The sequence below is a fragment of the Chelonoidis abingdonii genome, chromosome 1, assembly GCF_003597395.2.
Source record: "Chelonoidis abingdonii isolate Lonesome George chromosome 1, CheloAbing_2.0, whole genome shotgun sequence".
In the NCBI taxonomy this organism is placed as follows: Eukaryota; Metazoa; Chordata; order Testudines; family Testudinidae; genus Chelonoidis; species Chelonoidis abingdonii.
The window spans coordinates 357,352,833-357,372,997 of NC_133769.1; the positions used below are offsets into that span (position 1 = coordinate 357,352,833).

The following is a 20,165-nucleotide window of genomic DNA, read 5'->3' on the forward strand; positions in this document are numbered from 1 at the left end:
ATGGGGATATTAGTCTTGGGCTACGTCTAACTATGGAATCACTACCAAATCCTCCAGAATACTGTTCTAGCAAAATTAATCAAATATGCACATACAGTTTCCACTGAAATCAATTTGAGTTGTGCACGAGTGTCTGAAGGTAGAATATGTTCCTGTAAAATTTCTCTTCGCTGTATACACATAGGTACTTTCCCGGAATAATAATTTTATTTATGTCTCTTGGATCCTAACATAGTCATATTTGATTCAATCTTTTTCCAGAATGCTCTTTTATTGGAAACCTTTTCAGTAGCATCTGTGGGCTCAATAATATCTGCATCCTGTAAAGACCTTACCTTAAACTACAAGTGAAAATAATATATACTGTTGTCTTATATGAATATATTGCCTTTCATTCACAAGGTTCCAAAGACACTTTTAAACTTAAACACATTCATACAAGAAGGATCACTTCATCCATCACTGAAACAGATTCTTCTGGGGTGGAATGCAGCAGCTTTTTAACAGCAAACAGCAACGTTACAGACTAGTTTAGAGCAAGAAGTGAAGGAGAAGGAATCTAAGGAAGCAATTGAGGGGGAATAGCTCAGAGGTTTGAGCATTGGCCTGCTAAAACCAGTATTGTCAGTTCAATCCTTAAGGGGGCTATTTGGGGCAAAAATCTGTCTGGGGATTAGTCCTGGTTTGAGCAGGGGATTGGACTAGATGACCTCCTGAGGTTGCTTCCAACCCAAATATTCCATGATCCTATATCCAGAGGAGACCAGTGCTTAACCCCCACAGAGAGAGCTCTGGAATCTTTCATTACCATAACTAATCAGAACTTTTGTTATAATTTTGCTCTGTAATACAGCACTGTCCATGATATATAGCCCCAGAGCACCATGCTGAGACATTGGTTCAGGTCTGACTTGGAAAGAATCCTGCTTGTTAAAGCAACATCATATTTGCAACATCTAAAGTGTTACTTCTAAGTGTCCCCTATCACAGTACTGACTAATTCTGTCCCTTCTTAGCTGATGATTTATGATAGGGTCATAATTCAATATTATGGGTGCAGATACAGAAATAGAGGAACATAAAAATTGCCATATAGAGTGAGATTGTCAGTCAGATCATTAGTCTGCATATTCCAGGATCCTCTCTCTAACAATGACCAGTTCCAGATGCTTCAGTCGCTAGTAACAGATGCATAAATGCAACACAAAAGCCAAAAAAATATGGACTAACCTGGCCATAGGGAAAATTTCTTCCTAACTCCCATCAGTTAGTGGTTGACTTATGCCCTACAGTACGTTATTTAAATAATCACTGTAAATTCTCTCTTCTAATTTGAATTGCATTGTGCTCTTGGCCTCAGTGATACCTGGTGGCGTTATGTTCCGCAGGCTAGCTACATTGTACAAAACAAAAAATCCTTTTACAGCTTTAAATTTTGCCTTTCAGTTGCATTGAGCATACCTTGTTCTTGAATTATGATGTAAGGTGAATGAGCTCCTGATTTACCTTTTCAATACCATTTGTAATTTTTAAGTCCCGCTCTTACTTGTTTTTCTCTAAACTAAAGATTCCCAATATGGATGAACACCATAATGAATGCACTGTTGGTAGCACATCTTACCAGTATCTGGGCTTATTCTCCTGCTCTTTCATACAGGACATCCAAATATCTATGGCTAATGAGCATGTTCCCTAGCATTTTCTAATATTATTGGTGATTCTGGTGATATGTATAATAGACTAATTGCTAGAAATGGTCACGTATTTTTTTTGCAGAAACATTTTTTGTATGAAAATGCTAGTTTATTGAAACAGAAACTTCTATTGGAAACAGTTTTGATAAAAATGCCTAGGGAGGCAGAGGGCAGGTGGGCGGAGGGGAGAGAGAGTCAACCACCCTAGAATGGACGATTGTCCAAATTGGGCCGAGTGTGGACTTCTGTGTATCCCACATCTCAGGGGAGAGTCCTAATTACTGGGCTATTTTTTGTTCTGGAGTAGTATGGTCTCTCTTGTTTGTGTTTTCTTTTTGTTTTTACAAAACAAATATTGAAAGGTCTCCATTTCATCTTGATGCAGGAGAGTCCTTGATAAAGCCTAAAACAGAACTTTGGCTGGTGTTTGGTTGAACGGCTGTGACTAAAAGTTCAAATGGAAGTATGATCGGAAAAGTTTGACTGTTCATTCAGTCATCAGTTATTGAAACCAGGTTTGCAGCACTGAGAGATGGAGTTAGTTTCACCCCACTTGTGGTGCGCTGGCAGGAAAGTGCATCTCTTCTATCCTAAAACTTCCAGTAATGGAATGCCTCCTCTGAATGGCCAGTTAAGGACAAACTTTCAAAGATATGAAGCACACAGAATTATTTGGTAAGATGGGCTCTTACAATGGATAAGAATGGAAACTGGAGCATTAAACTGGGGTTGGAGGAGATTAATTGTCTAAATAGAATAAATGACAACTAAGGTGGGCGGGAAAAAGGGCCAAAATGATTGTCTACAAGAATTTAAAAATGTAAACACTCAGGAGGGAAAGGAAGGATTTAGGGTCATCCATGGGGCTATAACAATAAGTAAAAGCTTAACAAAAGGGAAATAATAGTCTGAATCTATGGAAAAGTATTCACAGAGGTGATTTTAAATAACACGCCCATGCTACAAGACAACTTCCTGGGGGATCTGTGGGAAGCCTAGTCATTTAAAATTGCACTGGACAATGGACTTGAGAATAATTTTTGTGTAAATTTTATGTAAAGAGAGCTCTTATGCACTTGCTTAAATGAGTAGTTCCATGGACTAGTCCACTTCAGCCAGCTATGACTGCAGCCACCGTTCACTGCAATGGGACTAGCCACAGCTGCGTACATGTTCATGCTGGATCATGGTCTTCAGTCAATTTGCCTTGGATCTTCCAGTCAGATAAATTTAAATCTACCTGCCATAGTTATTTGTTAGTATTGCAGTAATGCCTAGAGGCACCAGTCCCATTAGGTTAGGTGTTGTATATCTGATGGCTGTCAGATTGCCCAGCACCCGGGATTGAACCAAGAGACCTCCAAAGCTAGACGTATGAATCTCTACTGCAGTGATTCTCAACCTATTGACCATTGTGGGCCACATATGCAGTTCTCTATGTGTTATGTGGGCCGCATCCACACACTATATAGACTAGCTACATGGCCCTGAGGATGTCACATAGGCCACAACTGTGTGCTGATTGGGCCACAAGCAAGCCGCTGGAGAACCACTGCTCTACAGCTTGAATTTAAGTGTTAGAGTCTGTTGTTGGAGGCGGTTCACACTCATATCCTCTATGGATTACACAGAGAGGAGATGCGTAATACACCCTGATTAAAGGAAACAGAGGACCACTGCCCTCGTCTTTTCATGTAGGAGTGGTTTGCAAAGGCTGTATTCCCCAGCATATCAGGGTCCATTTTCATTCCAGCAGCCTGGCCTTTGGCCACTCAGGCTGCACTTTGTCCATTCCTGTTCTAACCGATTTAGTTCAGCCATCGTAACCTGATGAAATTTGTATTTCAGGCCCAGTGGAAAACTAAGCTCATTCAACCACCACATTTATCTTAGAAGTTAACTAACCATCCACCCTCTGTAAGAACTTGTGTGACGAAGAAGAAATAGTATCCATACCTGTAATATATAGAAAATTCTCTATACTTCAGTCCTCTAGGCAGTAAATCAAACCCACAAGCCACTAGGAATCTGATGCATTCCCTAGCTCTGAAGCAGTAAGATAAGTTGAGGATTGATGCTTCCATATTATCCAAGGAGTGACTGCTTTCCTGGGACATTGCTGAAAAGGTTGCAAAAGTAGCAGGAAAACAGTAAGCTGCATTTTTCAATTTTGTTACATATAATCCTTCAAACATTCCTACTGGGACATATTTCTCATCCATTACAAAAGCCCTCCCCACCCATGTGGGGGAGGGAAAGGTCACGTATATAAAATGGGAAATGACCCTTTTCCACTGGCACAAACATAGATCTTAACCATTGCAGTGAAATCAATTCTTTCCCGTTTGCACATGCAGAACAGCAAACCTGCCAACTGGAAAAGCAATCAACCTGGTTCACACTGGATCAGAATCTGAAGGTCACTGAACTGATGAAGGGATTAACCCTTACATAACCAGAATGGACACTCAATTCCTGCTTGATCTCATTTCTGTAACCCTTTTCCTTCCATACCCAAGTGTACCTTTATGTTGTTTACCCAACTCCTCATGTCATGTCTGAAACTAAACTGTAAGCTTTAGTAAAACCAGGTCTTTGTATTTTTATAGCAAAGTGCCCAGTGCATTTTTGAAAATTACATCACAGGTGGAATATGCATTTTAATCTATCGGTGCATATAGATAAGAATAAAGCCCAAGTTCAGTATAGTTTACATGGCATCAAATTAGTTAATATAGAACAGTCTTTCAAACATGACATGCAATTCTGGGTTCCTTAACTTTTTCGTTTCAGAGGGGTAGCTGTGTTAGTCTGTATCAGCAAAAACAACAAAGAGTCCTTGTGGCACCTTAGAGACTAACAAATTTATTTGGCCTTAAGCTTTCGTGGGCTATAAGCCACTTCTCGTTCACTACCTGCCCTTTGGGTAGCATCAGTGTAATGTCAGAGAAGAGGAGAAAGAGAACTGAAATAAGACTTCACAACTCTACGATGCCAATAGGAAAGGACAAACCCTGCTTAAAGTGAAGATAGCAGTTAGCTGTTCAGTCTTAAGGGAGCCAGGACTATTGGAATGATGAAAAAATCTATGCAGAATGCCTGCGGGGAAGGGTGAAAGGAGTTCAAACATCCCAAGAGAATTTAAAACACTGGGACCTTGTTACCATTTTAAGAATTGTAGGAGGAATGTTGCAATCAGACCTGGAAGGATGGAAATTTGAATTAATTTAAGCTAACATTTATTGATGTTGTCCTTTCTTTTTCCTTTAATCAACTAAGGCCAAAAATGCTCAAACTTGTGTGTCTAAAGTTAGATATCTAACCCATATTTAGGGACCTAAATACAGGGAAATATTTTCAGAAGTGCTGAGCAACTCCACTGATTACTGGTTTCAGAGTAGCAGCCGTGTTAATCTCTAAGGTGCCACAAGTACTCCTGTTCTTTTTGCAGATACAGACTAACAAATTTATTTCAGCATGAGCTTTCGTGAGCTACAGCTCACTTCTTCGGATGCATAGAATGGGACACACAGACAGGAGATATTTATACATACAGAGGACATGAAAAGGTGGAAGTATGCATACCAACAGGAAGAGTCTAATCAATTGTGATGAGCTATCATCAGCAGAAGAAAAAAAGCTTTTCAAGTGATAATTTCCATCCCACCATCAACCTCAGCCTGACCAATCCACACAAGCGATCCATTTCCTAGACACTACTGTGCTAATAAGCGATGGTCACATAAACACCACCCTATACCGGAAACCCACTAACGGCTATACTTACCTGCATGCCTCCAGCTTCCATCCAGGACACACCACACGATCCATTGTCTACAGCCAAGCTCTAAGATACAACCATATTTGCTCTAATCCCTCAGACAGAGATAAACACCTACAAGATCTCTATCAAGCTTTTTAAAACTACAATACCCACCTGCTGAAGTGAAAAAACAGATTGACAGAGCCAGATGAGTACCCAGAAGCCACCTACTACAGGATGGGCCCAACAGAGAAAATAACAGAACACCACTAGCCGTCACCTTCAGCCCCCAACTAAAACCTCTCCAGCTCTTCATCAGAGATCTACAACCTATTCTTAAAGATGATCCCTCACTCTCCCAGATCTTGGGAGACAGGCCAGTCCTCTCTTATAGACAGCCTCCCAACCTGAAGCAAATACTCACCAGCAACCACACACCATACAACATAAACACTAACCCAGGAACCTATCCTTGCAACAAAGCCCGATGCCAGTTCTGTCCACATATCTATTCAAGTGACACCATCATAGGACCTAATCACATCAGCCATGCATCAGGGGCTCATTCACCTACACATTTACCAACGTGATATATGCCATCATGTACCAGCAATGCCATGTACATTGGCCAAATCGGACAGTCTCTACGGAAAGAATAAATGGACACAAATCTGACATCAGGAATCATAACATTCAAAAACCAGTGGGAGAACACTTCAGCCTCTCTAACCATTTAATGACAGACTTGAAGGTGGCAATTTTGCAACAAAAAAACTTCAAAAACAGACTCCAAAGAGAGACTGCTGAACTCGAATAATATGCAAATTAGATACAATTAAGTTAGGCTTAAACAGAGACTGGGAATGGTTGGGTCATTACACTAATTGAGTCTATTTCCCTATGTTAAGTTCTCCTCACACCTTCTATGGGTTATGTCAATTATCACTTCAAAAGTTTTTTTTTCTCCTGCTTCTGATAGCTCATCTCAGTTGATTAGACTCTTCCTGTTGGTATGCATACTTCCACCTTTTCATGTCCTCTGTATGTATAAATATCTTCTGTCTGTGTGTTCCATTCTATGCATCTGAAGAAGTGAGCTGTAGCTCACGAAAGCTCATGCTGAAATAAATTTGTTAATCTCTAAGGTGCCACAAGTACTCCTGTTCTTTCCACTGATTACTGTTCACCTTCTGTTCACTAAACCTCTAGCCACTTCTTGTGGAGCAGAATCTTCAACAGAGCCCAAGTAACCCAAGAGCACAAGTTCCATTGGTTTTCAATGGCATCTGTGCTCCCTGTTAGATCCAGAAGCTCTCTCTACATCACCTCCACATAAAAGAAAGTGATACTAAACTCCTAAAACCAAACTGAAAAATATAAACTAATAATCATTTGAAAATTTAATTTGTAAGAGCATGCATGAATGTACACGCAGGCATCACTATCTTCAAAATAGTGTTATGGCAGACTTTCAGAACAAAGATGCTTTGTTCTGAAAACCTCACTTGCACAGTATGTTACACTGAATGCTTGAATACAGACACTTGCCTGCTAACTTCAGTTTCCTTGAATAATTTAACAGTGAGCATACAGAAATATAAACTGTTCAATAAGTAGTATAAGTTCCCGTTAAACACAAAGGAAAACATGAACTTTTGAAATTATAGGCAGTGCAAGAGCAACATCTATTAAGATTTCCCAACACTTTTTCCATTCTAGACCACTGATTTCAGTTATTTGAAACTTTGTCAAAACTGAACTATGTAGCCTGAAGTTTTCTCTGTTTGGCATTTGCCTTGGGTTGATTTTTTAAAGTATAGTAATAACATTAATAGGCTTGGAAAGATTTGATTTTTTTAAATATATGTCGTTAAATGTCAATTTCTCCAAACATAGAAACTGCTGAAAAACTATTTGTCTATAAATAATTAAAATTTACAATAAAGTAAGAAAAATGTGTCTTGAGAACTTACTAGGGTTTAACTTAAGGATATTTACTTTGCATAATTTGATGTGATTTGACAATTTGAATTTTAACAGTTATAAAGTTGTAACTTTTTGAATCTCAGCATCTACTATCATTAAATAGTTGTCTGATGCCTACCCCCATAATTTCCTACAACTGTGAAAATTTAAATAGAAAAAATATTTAACAATAAGCGTTGATATTATCTGCTGAAATTTTAAAAAAAATTCTGCCAAGCCTATACCTAAAGCATGATACAATCTATATTTGGTATATTCGACTCTGCTACACTCTGGAGCCTTTGATTTGAACACCAATAGATTTTGGTGTATCTAGCTCTGCATTTAAATTTTGCTTCATGGGCCTATCTTTAATATCATCTAAACAACATTGTAAACAGCCTTTTATTGAGCATATGTTCTTTGATATACTTGAAGAACTAAAAGAGAGAGGCAAAAATAAAAGTGAATACATGGAAGGGATGTATACCAAACAAAGTCAATGTTAGCCAGCTTGTTGACCTCCAGAAAGAGGGATATTTGTTATATTATCAAAGAATGAATATATGGTAAAGGCTGTATTTTATATATATATATATATATAACACTGGTCTCTATTACACCCTGTATCAATTGTAACCATGCCATGATATCTGGGAAGATGCAATTATTTCCAGTTGTAAGTAAAAGGAAATGCTTTGTTATCCTAGATGTTGCTCTGTCGGCCCATATTGACAATGGTGAATGTTGTTTGTGTGTAGCATTTATAAGAAGCCTGCTACATTTGAGTACTTAGATTCATTCAGCCCAGACTTGATTTCCTTAAAGCTCTTATAAAAACCTGGAAATAAGCTTGTCATAAACAGATAGCTAAGGGTTAATATTTCTTTTACCTGTAAAGGGTTAACAAAGGGAACCACAACACCTGACCAGAGGACCAATCAGGAAACCGGATTTTTCAAGGTCAGGGAGGAATTTTGGGGGGTGTGTCTTTTGTCTGCCTCTCGGCTATGAGCAGGGATCTTTCTATCTTCAAGCTTCTAATTCTGTCTAGTTGTAAGTACAGGTATAGACAATATAGTTTTTATATGTTTTGTATTTACATGTGTGTAGTTGGCTGGAATGTTTAAATTGTATTTCTTTTTGAATAAGGTTGTTTATTCATTTTTTCTTTTAAGCAATGATCCTGTATTGTCAACTTGATACAGAGACTATGTTTATGTGTCTTTTCTTCTTTTTATATAAAGCTTTCTTTTTAAGACCTGTTTGAGTTTTCTCTGGGTAGGGCTAAGGAAAGGGGAAATTCTCTTTGTGTTGATCTATGGAGGGTGGATCTAAATCAGCCTCAGGGAAGAAGGAGCGCGGAGAGGAAGAGATACACTTATCTCTCGATGCTTGGTTTCAAGGACTTGAAGAGCTGTATCTTCCAGGAAGCCTGGAGGGTGTAAAGAGGGACAAGGGGAGGAGGTGATTTCTCTCTTGTTGTAGACTCAGTATATGGACTCTTGGGGTTCCCAGGGAACGTTTTGGGAACCCGAGGGGTCAGGCCCTGGAAATTCCTGGCTGGTGGCAGCAATATCAGATCTAAGCTGGTAATTAAGTTTAGAGGGTTCATGCTAGCTTCTCAGTTTATGAACGCTAAGGTTCAAACCTGAGTAGGAAGCTACGACAAAGCTTTATAGAAGAAATGCTGACGGGCCCATAGGCTTTATAGGAGAAATACTGACAGGCCCTTTAACTAGAGCAGTGCTCTTGAATACCAATATAATTAGCTAGGCAAATCATGCAAAGTATGTGGCCTGTCAGTCCTTTCTGGCACTACTCATGTGATCAGGCCTTACTAACTTTACACTTGTCCCTTCTGTCTTTTCAGATGAAGGATAATATTGTAAATATTTTCACTTAAAAGGCTAAGTGTGACTGCCATGGAAGGAGTCCATATGGGAAAAAAAATGCCATTGTCACCCTAACCATTGCTTAAGCTTGTCTTGCTTAATACTTGTTCTTACAATCAGACTTCTCAGGCTTCATTGAACATTTTTGTTATGAATTAAGGTTCACATGGTTAGGGATGATTGATGTCCCTTTTCTTCTTGCTGCTGCTTTTCCTTAATGGTTGGGTATAATTTTACAAGAAAGCAATACATCTAATACAACTGGTCAAATGCCCTTGCATTTCAGGGAAACTCTAGAAGGTGGCATTTAATGAGTGTCCGCATTGAGTTATCCAACTGCTTTGAAATGAATTAGTCTGAGAAAGTTGAAAATGACATAATCTAAGATGCAAAAGTAAAATGTCTCATCTGATAACTAGGGAAATATGGATTTTACGTGGGCCTTAGAAACAGTTTCCTGCAATATTTTGGTTTTCTAATTCAGTGAACTGTCTACTATGAATAGGATTAGACAGGGATGGGGGAGTATAGACAATGCCCCAAGACCGTTTTTGTTAGTTTGAAAAGCGATTTGGAAGGTTCCCTCCCCAGATCACACTTACCCCTAAAATGAGCTGATAAATGTTTTCAGAAATTAAAAAAGGAAAATAGATTTAGATCGCTGAAGCAATATTTATCGTGTTTAACCTGTAACCTTCCTCTGCTAGTTTCCTCCCCAGACATATCTCTGCACTTTCGTATGTCTCAGCTTATATCCTGCATAGTGTGGTTCTCAAGGTTTTAATTATAAGAGTTTCAGGGTAAAGCACCTGATTATTAAGGGGTTTTATGTTCTGTAAAGTACTGAATACATTTATGGCAATGCATATTTATTGTAAAACTGAGAGAAAATAGTATTTATATATCTATATCTATATTGATATCAATATTGATATATAGATATGATTATAATCTATTCCACATGTAACCATTTTGTGAAGCCAAACAACTCCATTTTGAGGTTAGTCTAAGAATTATGTTCCATTAATCCTTCTGAAAAAATCATACAGAATGTAATAGAGAATTATAACCTTTCTATAAAATATTAATCAGCCTTATAGAATTCAATTCTAAGGGATATAATTCTTTATTAAATTCCTTGGTCTGGTTTAAAATTTCCTATTAATTTCCACGAGTGTTTTTAGAGTAAGTTCTATGTACCCCTATCAAATTTTATGGGACTTTTTTCCATAAGGGAATGAACTCCATAGACAGCTGACTGCTTGTTGTGCAAATGTTCTTCTATTGAGCTGTTGCTCAGTAGGATACCACTTTCCAGATTCTATTTCTTTCTTTAATTTCGCTGTGTTCCCCAAACAGCCCCACATTAATAAGGTTCACCCAACACTTTCCATTCCTCTCCTCTGTGCATGGCTGGTCACATCTGAAATTGCAACACTAGGGAGATACATTTCTCTTCCCTCACCCTACCCAGGAATATGGCAGAGAACAGTCAGATTAATGAATTCTTATTAACTCTCTCTTCATAACAGTTTTTGAAAGTTCTAGTACTGTACCGCAGCTGTTTTTGATTTCCACATATGGCTAGCTATAATTGGGCAAGTCTGAAAACCAGGGTTATATTATCTTTTGATAAACATTTGTAGATGATAACTTCTGGATGGGACATTCCAGATAGCAATAATTATACCCATTACCCTTTTACAAAGACCACCGCCCCCAAGTATAATAAAAGTGTACATTGCATGCTCCTAAATATCCAAGCTTCCTACACTTCTGGATTTTTTTATCACAAAGGCTGTATGGTTAACCATTTTTGACTGCATATGCTCTGTACTGGTTAGTCATTACTCCTCTCCAGCAAAGCACTACTTGAATCAACAGAAGTGATTATCAAATAAACAAGCCATTTAGTACAAGGGAGAGGAGAGAGACAGGGAGGAGAAAGGCTCAAAGAACAATCTAGCATAACAGATGGCTATTCCCTGGTTGAAACTGAAGATCTGTTGACACTCTACCTCTGAATTTAAACTAGACAATGCCTATAATTCAGTGAAGATTTTAGCTGCCTCTGTAACTTTCCGAATCAAGTAGAGATTTGCTTTGAGTGCTTAGTAAATAAGTGGTGCACCGTTTGAATTAGGCTCCTTTAATGTTCATGCTGTATTTCTTATTCATTTTCATGGTGATTTGTCATTTAGAAAGAGAGAAAGTTGGATATTGACAAATATAATCTTACTTTATACTGGGTCTTCTGCCCACAGAAAATGTGGGTCTGATGTGAAAAATGACTATATAAGTACCATTTTAGTGTTTCAGGGACATGCATGTTAAATTAGCTTTGGGCTTGTCTGCATTAGAAAAGTTGAATTGGCTTAACTAAATCAATTTGAAATTGAGCTAGTTAAACCAGTTCAAACCCCTAATGTAGATGCACTTAAACCATCTTAACCCTTGCTTGAACTGGTTTGCCTTGAACTAAATAAAACTGATTAAAGGGGCTGCTAATCCAGTTCAAGTGCATCTAGTTCAACTAGATTGACTTTAAATTCATTTAGTTACACAATAAAAGAACATCAAACAAAAAGAAAAAAAATGTGGATCTGTGAAACACTGGCAAACCATCATTCTGTTCGCTCTGCTTGTATATTATATCCCTTTTCCCCACCATTTGCCTTGCTTGTTTAGATTGAGCCATCAACTGTAAGCCCAGAAGGGACCATCAGATCATGTAGTCTGACCTCCTGCATAGAATCATGGAAATGCAGAGCTGGAAGGGACCTTGAGATAGGGTGACCAGACAGCAAATGTGAAAAATCGGGACAGGAGGTGGGGGGTAATAGGAGCCTATATAAGAAAAAAACCCAAAAATCTGAACTGTCCCTGTAAAATCGGAACATCTGGTCACCTACTTGAGAAGTCATCAAGTCCAGCCCCCTGGGCTGAGGCAGGACCTAGTAAACTAGACAAGCCAGAGAATTTCACCCAGTTACTCCTGTGTTGAGTCCACTGTATGCTCTTTAAGGCAGGGACCATCTTTTACCCTGGACAATGCCTAGCTCAGAGCAGCCATGGTGCCTACAGGTGCTGCTGCCCTACAAATAATTAATAGCAAAATAAGCCAGTACAACTTCTTTAATGTAGATCAGACCTTGACCTACAAGTAAAAAGAAGTGTGTGTTGTCCAGCTGCCCACCCTATGAAGGGCAGCCAAAAGGCAAGATGGGTTATTTCTCTTTCTTTCATCACCACCGGGAATGAAAATTGGACTTCAGAGATTTTGCTGCCCATTGAAGCATAATGGGCTTGCAGCAGAGGTATGTGACTGAGAGCATGATTTGAAAGCACTGAGGTTACACAGTTGTAGCTGAAAAGAGGTTTTGAGCAGCCAAGCTTTATTACAGGTGATACCCCAAAAAGGAAAGAACTGGGAAGTTCAAAAGATGTTAACATTTTCCATGAAAATGAAGAAAAGGGAAGGGGCCAAAAAAACAATTTTACTAAAAAAAAAAATCATACATTTCTGGGAAGTATGGGGTGGGCGGAAGAATTTGTCCTTCCTTTAAAAAAAGAAAAAAATCTTTCACAGAAAATAATTCCCATTTTTCCCTAGTTCCCCCTTCCTCTTTTTAAAAAAATCCACATACCACAGAAACTCCATTTGACAAGTTCTAAGGAAGAAACCCACAAGGCTCTCAGAGCCCAAGGTGAGTTTACAGGTCTGGCAATCAGGAAAAAAACCTCCTTATATAATTTGCTTAGTTTACATATTACTGATGATTATTATTGATCATAGTGCACAGGTGCCCCAGATATGGATCACTTCCAGTTGTGCTTGGTGCTGAACAAACACAGAGTCAGAAGATGGTCCCTCCCCCAAAGAGCTTACAATCTATGCATAAAACCAGAGACTTCCTGTATGTCCATGAGACACAACAGATATGGGACCCCAGCGTGCCATTTCTCACAACAGAACTGCACTTTATACATAAAGCCTTGGGAAGAATGCTGCAGCTAGCTAGGAAGAGTCCATCCACCCGTTAAGATGATGGGCTACAATGACTCTTTCAGGAAAGCAGAACTAGGGGTGCGAGGCTGACTGACCATTGTTTTGGGTACACAGCTGCAAAGTGGGTGTAAAACACTGCCAAGGCAGACTCATTGCACTGACTCCCCCCGGCCCCAGCAATGTCTAATTTTGCATTCAGCAAGAGATACTGGAAACTTCCCTCAGTAAAGCAACCAGCTTCAGTAACTACAGAGCACTAACAGCTGCCATGGCAATTTTTGGCTGGATTGGGTCCTTAAAGCACTGGCATGTTCTATAGAACTATAGTTCCCAGGGGATACATTTCTCAGGCACGTGAATATCTATCTCCCTGTTTATTCATGTGTGACTTTTGCAGGATCAACACGTTGGAATCTTTAGATATATCCCATCTTCTATCCTAAATTACAGGGAAACCTTATTTGGCAAGTTTAATATTTAATTAGGGGGAAATGCTTGCCTTACAAATGTTTCCCATTATTCAGCAACCTCTACAATGGACTTGTCAGAGGATCAAGGAGCACTACTCTGGGAAACAAAAGTTAACTGCACCTTTGCTTACCCTTCCCTCTGCACCAAAGTTCAGGGCAAGGGCTATAGATATGGGTGTTGGCAAGGGAGAGAAGGGCTTTGAGAAGATAAGACTCCACACGTAGGAGCACACAACTGAGTGGAAACTTATGCTAGGGAGCATTTCTGTTAAATTTCAGTTTACGTCACTTGATTTTCTTATTGGAAACATGGCCACTTAAGGGAAAGCCTTTGCTGACCACAACTGCTTTCCCACCAAGTAATTTAGTATTAAAAAACATATGTTGAATATAGTCTGCATTTGATGGGGGAAAAAACAAAAATATTAAAGGGTCCAGATCCTGCAAATTCTTATTCATGCAAGCCGTCCCACTGTCCTCTACACACTATGTGAATAAGGGTTTGCAAGACCAGACTTGATTCTAGCAGTAGCACAAAGCATTGTTGCTAAATGTACCAGTATAGGCATAGTGTCTGTTTAAGATCTCAAAGCAAGGAAAATGCAACTTGAATGTATCACCTGTATTTGCCTTTCAAATGTGCCAAATGGTTTATCTGTACATTCAGCGGGGAGGGCAAGGAAATGATCTCTTCTAACTTGTGATTTTCAAATATTGCCACTTAAAATGTATTCAGGCATCTTTTCAAATTCCGGGGAAGAATCCACCAGACATGGATAGAATGAATAAATCGCTGCACTTTGGATTGCTTCGAGTTTTTCATGTCACAGCTGCTTCCAGTCCTCTGGTAGTGATTTCTAGATTGATTCAGAGAGGTCCATTTGTAATAAATTGTTTCATTCCTTATTCACTACAGGGGGCTAGCTGCTACTGGTTTTCACAGCACAAAGGGCACAACTGTGTATTTAGAATATGATGGTGGCAGATGTGAGGTTTCCAGGGGGTGGATGGGTGGGTTGGTTGGTTTAGTAGGGGAGGAGTTCCTTGAGATTTGCTGCCAATTTGAGTCTTTGCTTCTATTAAATCTATTTTTTCCTATATGCTAATCTTCTGAGTTTTGATTACGGAAGAGCCCCCCAACTGTATGGAGCAAATGGCTCTGAACTTTCTGCAAACTTGATCCGGTTATGGAGACCCTCTGAGTCTGCAGCATACTACGTCTGTGTTCCCCGCTGCCCTTTTAATTACTCTGCAGCTCAAAGCCTCTATTCCTCCATGACGGTAGTGGCAAGCTGTACAGGCAGCATGGAAGTGGGCTTGAGAAGGGCTCCTCTTAGAAATACTAACATAATAGCATGGAATTTAGAGATGTGTCCAAGGCACAACATTTGGATCCAAGTTGCCCCAGCGTTCTTGTGTGTTCGGATTTAGTGGAGGATGAAGGAATTTGGCCCTGTAAGTTAACAGAATGACTCAGCAAAAACTCAGCAAGGACTTTCCTTCAAATGTTAATGTTTTTAATAACAAAATCAAGTTAATGTATCTTGAAAGGGAACAGAGGAGCTCTGTAATGGAAGTTTCCGCCTAGTCCTGTGCTCAGTCTGATCTTCTCAAAGCCCTTCTCAGCTTCCATTTTTACAGCCCTTCCCCTGAATGTCCATGCAGAGGGAGGGATAAGCTGCACTGAAATTAACTCTGGTTTCCTAAGGCTTTTTTTTTTTTTTTTAAATCAAGATATACTTATCCTCATAGAACTGGAAGGAACCTTGAACGGTCATCAAGTCTAGTCCCCTGCATTCAGTAGCAGGACCAAGTACTAATTTTGCCCCAGATCCCTAAATGGCCCCCTCAAGGATTGAGCTCACAATCCTGGGTTTAACAGGCCAATGCTCAAACCACTGAGCTATAGTGCCCCAAGACCTTCTGATAAACCCCTCAGTGTAGCATTTGAGTAAGGATCCAGATTTCCAAATCTGGGGATTGTTTAGATCCAGAGATTTGGTTGAGATGTCTTTGTGTAAATTAACAAAGTTAACAATGACCAGGGATGGCTCCAGGCACCAGCGCAGCAAGCACGTGCCTGTGGCGGCAATCCGCGGGAGGCAGCCTTTGGCAGCAGGAGGTCCGCCAGTCCTGCGGCTTTGGCAGCAATTCAGCATCGGGTATGCCGAAGGCGCGGGGCCATCAGATCACCCGCAGAAACACCACCAAATCCGCATGACCACCTCAGGCTGGCCTCCACAGGCCGCCTGACTGCCGTGCTTGGGGCAGCAAAAAACATAGAGCCACCCCTGACAATGACCATCAGATCCCTGAAGAGTGAAAACCTGAGGCCGCTTCAGCTGGCTTTCAGGATCAGGGAGAAGGTGGAAAAGCAGAAACCTGTTGTTCTCAAATGGTGGCTGACTCTGCCTGAAGTCAATGAGGGGGAGACACATGAATAGCTGTGGTATTTTGTATAGCTCGTTACATACACACAGCTTCCTTTCCCAGCCCCTCCAGTGCCCTGCAAGTAAAAACCCCTATTTTTAATTTATGAGTATTTGTAATATCAGAGGATGGATGTCGTGCAATCCTGTGCATTTCAGGGTGTGAAGAGGGCATTTCCAAAAGCAAAGTAAGGGTTAAAGTGTGGCCTTTGGAGCCACAGCTGAACCAAAGGGGCGAGGAGATGCTGTGCTGGAGGTCATGAGACTGGGGAGGGCAAGCATGCTTCAGCAGCACTGAGGTTAGTCCTCTGAGCAGTGACGCGAACACCTTTTTTGGTGTGTCAGCACCTGTGCAGCGAGCGACCCTGGCTCCATGTATGCAGATGTCACATGACGGTATCAGTGGGGATTGAAACTGGGGCCTTCACCACCAAAGACACTGAGGTCCAGATTTCTACAGATATGTAGGCTTTGCTGCACTCAGCATTGCAATGCCTAACTAAATTTAAGAGCCTAGATCTAATTTTCAAAAGGGATTTAGGCACATAGGAGCCGAAATCCCATTAGGTTTTGCAACACTGAGCACAGCAAAGCCTAAATACCAGTCTGTGGAATCTTGGACTCTCACATGGATCCCAGCCACCATCCCAGATGCTGCAGGGGCCTGATCCTGCCACACAGTGCCTCCCACAAGGTGATTTTTAACTGGAGCAGAAACGAGATTGAGCCTTGCAGGGAGCCATCAGCAGCTTTGCAAGAATCAGAGCCTGGATTCAGCCATTGTCAACATCTTCATTAAACAGCTCTGTGGCCTACCTTGGTAAGGGAGCTATTAGATACAAAATCAGATGTATTTCAAAGCAGCAAATATATAAAAAAATTTCTAACCAAAATAAGACATTAAAAAAAAAACCTTTGATAAAGATCAGAGCAGGGAGTGGTACCTTGTGGTTCTGCCATATATTTAGCAATTTCCCTCTCCTACTAACTGAGGAACAAGCCTGTGCAAGTGTTGAGAGAAAAGAAGGATTTTCGTGTTCTTCATTACTCACTTGTAGCTTCCCCTCCTGTGAGTTATGACTCATTTTCTCACTCCTGGGACATCCCTCATATAAACCGATCATACAATAATTCACCAGAGGGGTGAAAAATTAACGTCTTTTTAATACAGAAGTTAGGAAAATAGGCTAATAATTCATTTCCCTAGAAGAAACTGATATAATGGGAGCAGTCAGGTCACAGAATGGTGTGTAGCCCAAGCCAAAAAAAAAACAAAAAACGTTCCTCAGCTAGACTAGGGAGTTGGAAATGGAAAGCCTGGCTTAACTTGATGGGTGTGCATGCATTGCCTCAACACTTATTGTCTGTCTCTGGTTTTTCTGTCTTTTGTTTTAGGGTGTTTTGGGGTGGGGGGGTGCTTTTGAACGGTGCTAGATTGACAACACTATAAAGGGAGTTCTCTTTCTATGCATAGAATGTGTATAACTTATTCGGCGGCATTGCAAAGTTCCCGACAAGAGGCACCATCTCTGCATTGGAGAGAGTCATTCTGTTTCCATCCGCTTTCCTTGGCCTTTCTGCTGAGACTGTCAAAGGGTATGGTCTACGCTACTAACATGTCGGTATAACCACGTGACTCAGGGGTGTGGAAAATCCTTGGTGTCCTAGAGGTGGAGTACATGCGCTGATAAGAGAAGTTCTCCTGTGGCAGTAAGTGCTCCTGTGTTGGAAGTGTAGACAAGCCTTTAGTGCCACTCTCTTTGCAGTGTGGACATTTGCCTGCCAGGAGCTGCACTGATATGACCAATTCATTTCACATCTGTCTCCAAAAAGTCATTGGAAGGTCATAAACAGAGAGGAAGAGAGAGTCCCTGTGTAGAAGATCAAACATGCAAACAATTCACAATTAAATTTATCATTATGGGGCTTATCAAGTGGCTGTCAAGAAAACATAGGTGGTATAGATATATTTCTGGGGAGGAGCATAGCAGCTGTTTAAGAGTGCAAAGCAATACTGTACAGCAGTTTAGGACAGGAAATGAAGAAAAATATCATATCCAATTCAAACTGCAGGGAGAATTTAGGTCAGCAGAATATCATTACTCAAATTGGAATTTATCTAGGACACCAAGGCTAATAATGCTATTTTCGGGACAAGTGCTAAGGAAACTTTAATGACCACCAGTTGTCATGACATTGCTTTTGCATGTGATCTGAAAGACTGAGCCACTTGTGACTCTTAAAGCCCCGGTTTCAAGCTAGGCTGAACTGGCTGGTTCAGTTCTGATTCTGAAAGGGTAGTGATAACTATTGAATCAGCAGTTCCAGTTTTCTGCAGCATTCTGGGTGGGTTTTGCGTAGCACCCCCTCCCTATCTCCAAGTATTGTCAAGACCTGACCCTTCTTAGCTTGGGTTTTCTGACTGGACCACAGCCCCACTTGATGTGACCTACATATTTTGCTTGTTCTTTAGCATTTAATTGCGAAAAGTAGAAACTAATTTTCTTTTGTGCTGAAAGAACATGTTGGTTTCATTGTGAAGAAATGGGATTGAGTGAACATGCTATTGAAAGATATTTTCAGGTGTATGTGAGGTCAAAGCTCTGATATCTCTTGATGCGGTAATTCATGTATCAATACTTAACAGTCAAAAAATCTCTTTTCTGTGTCTCCATTCGTAGCATTTTCATTATATTTAAAGCTGCATTTTTTGACATTTTTGTGCTATGTAGAGCTCTTTAATGCAGCACTTGCTGATTTGAATTATGCCAACCCTACATAAGTACAGAAATGTGCAGATTTAAAATAAAACAGGTTTTATTCAAGAGACAGGCAAACTTTAAGGTTTTCAGAGGCTGAGTTTGGATAAGCCTTATCGAAACTCCATTGCTATTGAAATTGGATAGGAGATCTTGCAAAAACAGACTTTCGCTTGCAACTGTTGGTAGCGTCTGGTGTTCAGAATTCTTCATGCATGTTTTCCATGTACTAATTTGTTATGTCTATTTCCAATTCTCATTTAAAATCAATATAAATAAATGGGTCTGAGCTGCCAAGTTTGGATCTGGAGGTGGTTTGGATCCAGAATTTTGGCTCAGGCTGTTATTGACAGTATGTCTACATGGAGATGCAGGAGGTTAAGCTGAATTAATTGAAAGAGTGAACTTTGAAGCACATTAAACACCCGTGTGGATGTTCAGTTTTTGTCAGTAATAGAGAACCGTCCTGGAATGATCAGGCAGACTTCACCTGTTCTTAAGGATAAGTGTAAAGGTATTATCATATGCTTCTGTTTCCCATCAGGATTCCCACTTGTAATCTGAAACCAGGTGATGTTGCAAAATTCTACAGATCCAAAATCTGGATACAAACTACCTAAAGCTCTGGGAATTTTGGATAAGGGACTTTTGCCCTAGCCCATCTATGTTAGTTAGTATCTATATTACCAAGACTGCATGGTAAGAGATCAATAATACAGACTGTGTGACATTAACAATACTCAAATTGAACAGAAGTACTTGTGGCACCTTAGAGACTAACAAATTTATGTGAGCATAAGCTTTCATGGGCTACAGCTCACTTCTTCGGATGCATAGAGTGGAACACACAAACAGAAGATATTTATACATACAGAGAACATGAAAAGGTTTAAACTTAGGTTTAAACAAAGACTGAGAATGGTTGGGTCATTACACTAATTGAATCTATTTCCCTATGTTAAGTTCTCCTCACATCTTCTATGGGTCATCTCGATTATCACTTTAAAGGTTTTTTTTCTCCTGATGATTACTCATCTCAGTTGATTGGACTCTTACAGTTGGTATGGCTACTTCCACCTTTTCATGTTCTCTGTATGTATAAATATCTTCTGTCTGTGTGTTCCACTCTATGCATCCGAAGAAGTGAGCTGTAGCCCACGAAAGCTTATGCTTAAATAAAT

At 40.0% G+C, this 20,165-nt stretch overlaps 1 protein-coding gene and 1 long non-coding RNA gene across 8 annotated transcripts in view; one reads left to right on the forward strand and one right to left on the reverse strand.

Moving 5' to 3' along the window:
- LOC142046127 (uncharacterized) overlaps positions 1–5,293 on the reverse strand; it is a 425,332-nt gene extending 420,039 nt beyond the window's left edge. Inside the window, exon 1 of the long non-coding RNA XR_012655063.1 lies at positions 5,158–5,293. This is a non-coding gene — a long non-coding RNA (uncharacterized LOC142046127). The remainder of the gene's footprint in view (positions 1–5,157) is intronic.
- TENM4 (teneurin transmembrane protein 4) overlaps positions 1–20,165 on the forward strand; it is a 971,473-nt gene that overhangs the window by 51,483 nt on the left and 899,825 nt on the right. The gene's annotated exons all lie outside the window — the stretch shown is intronic.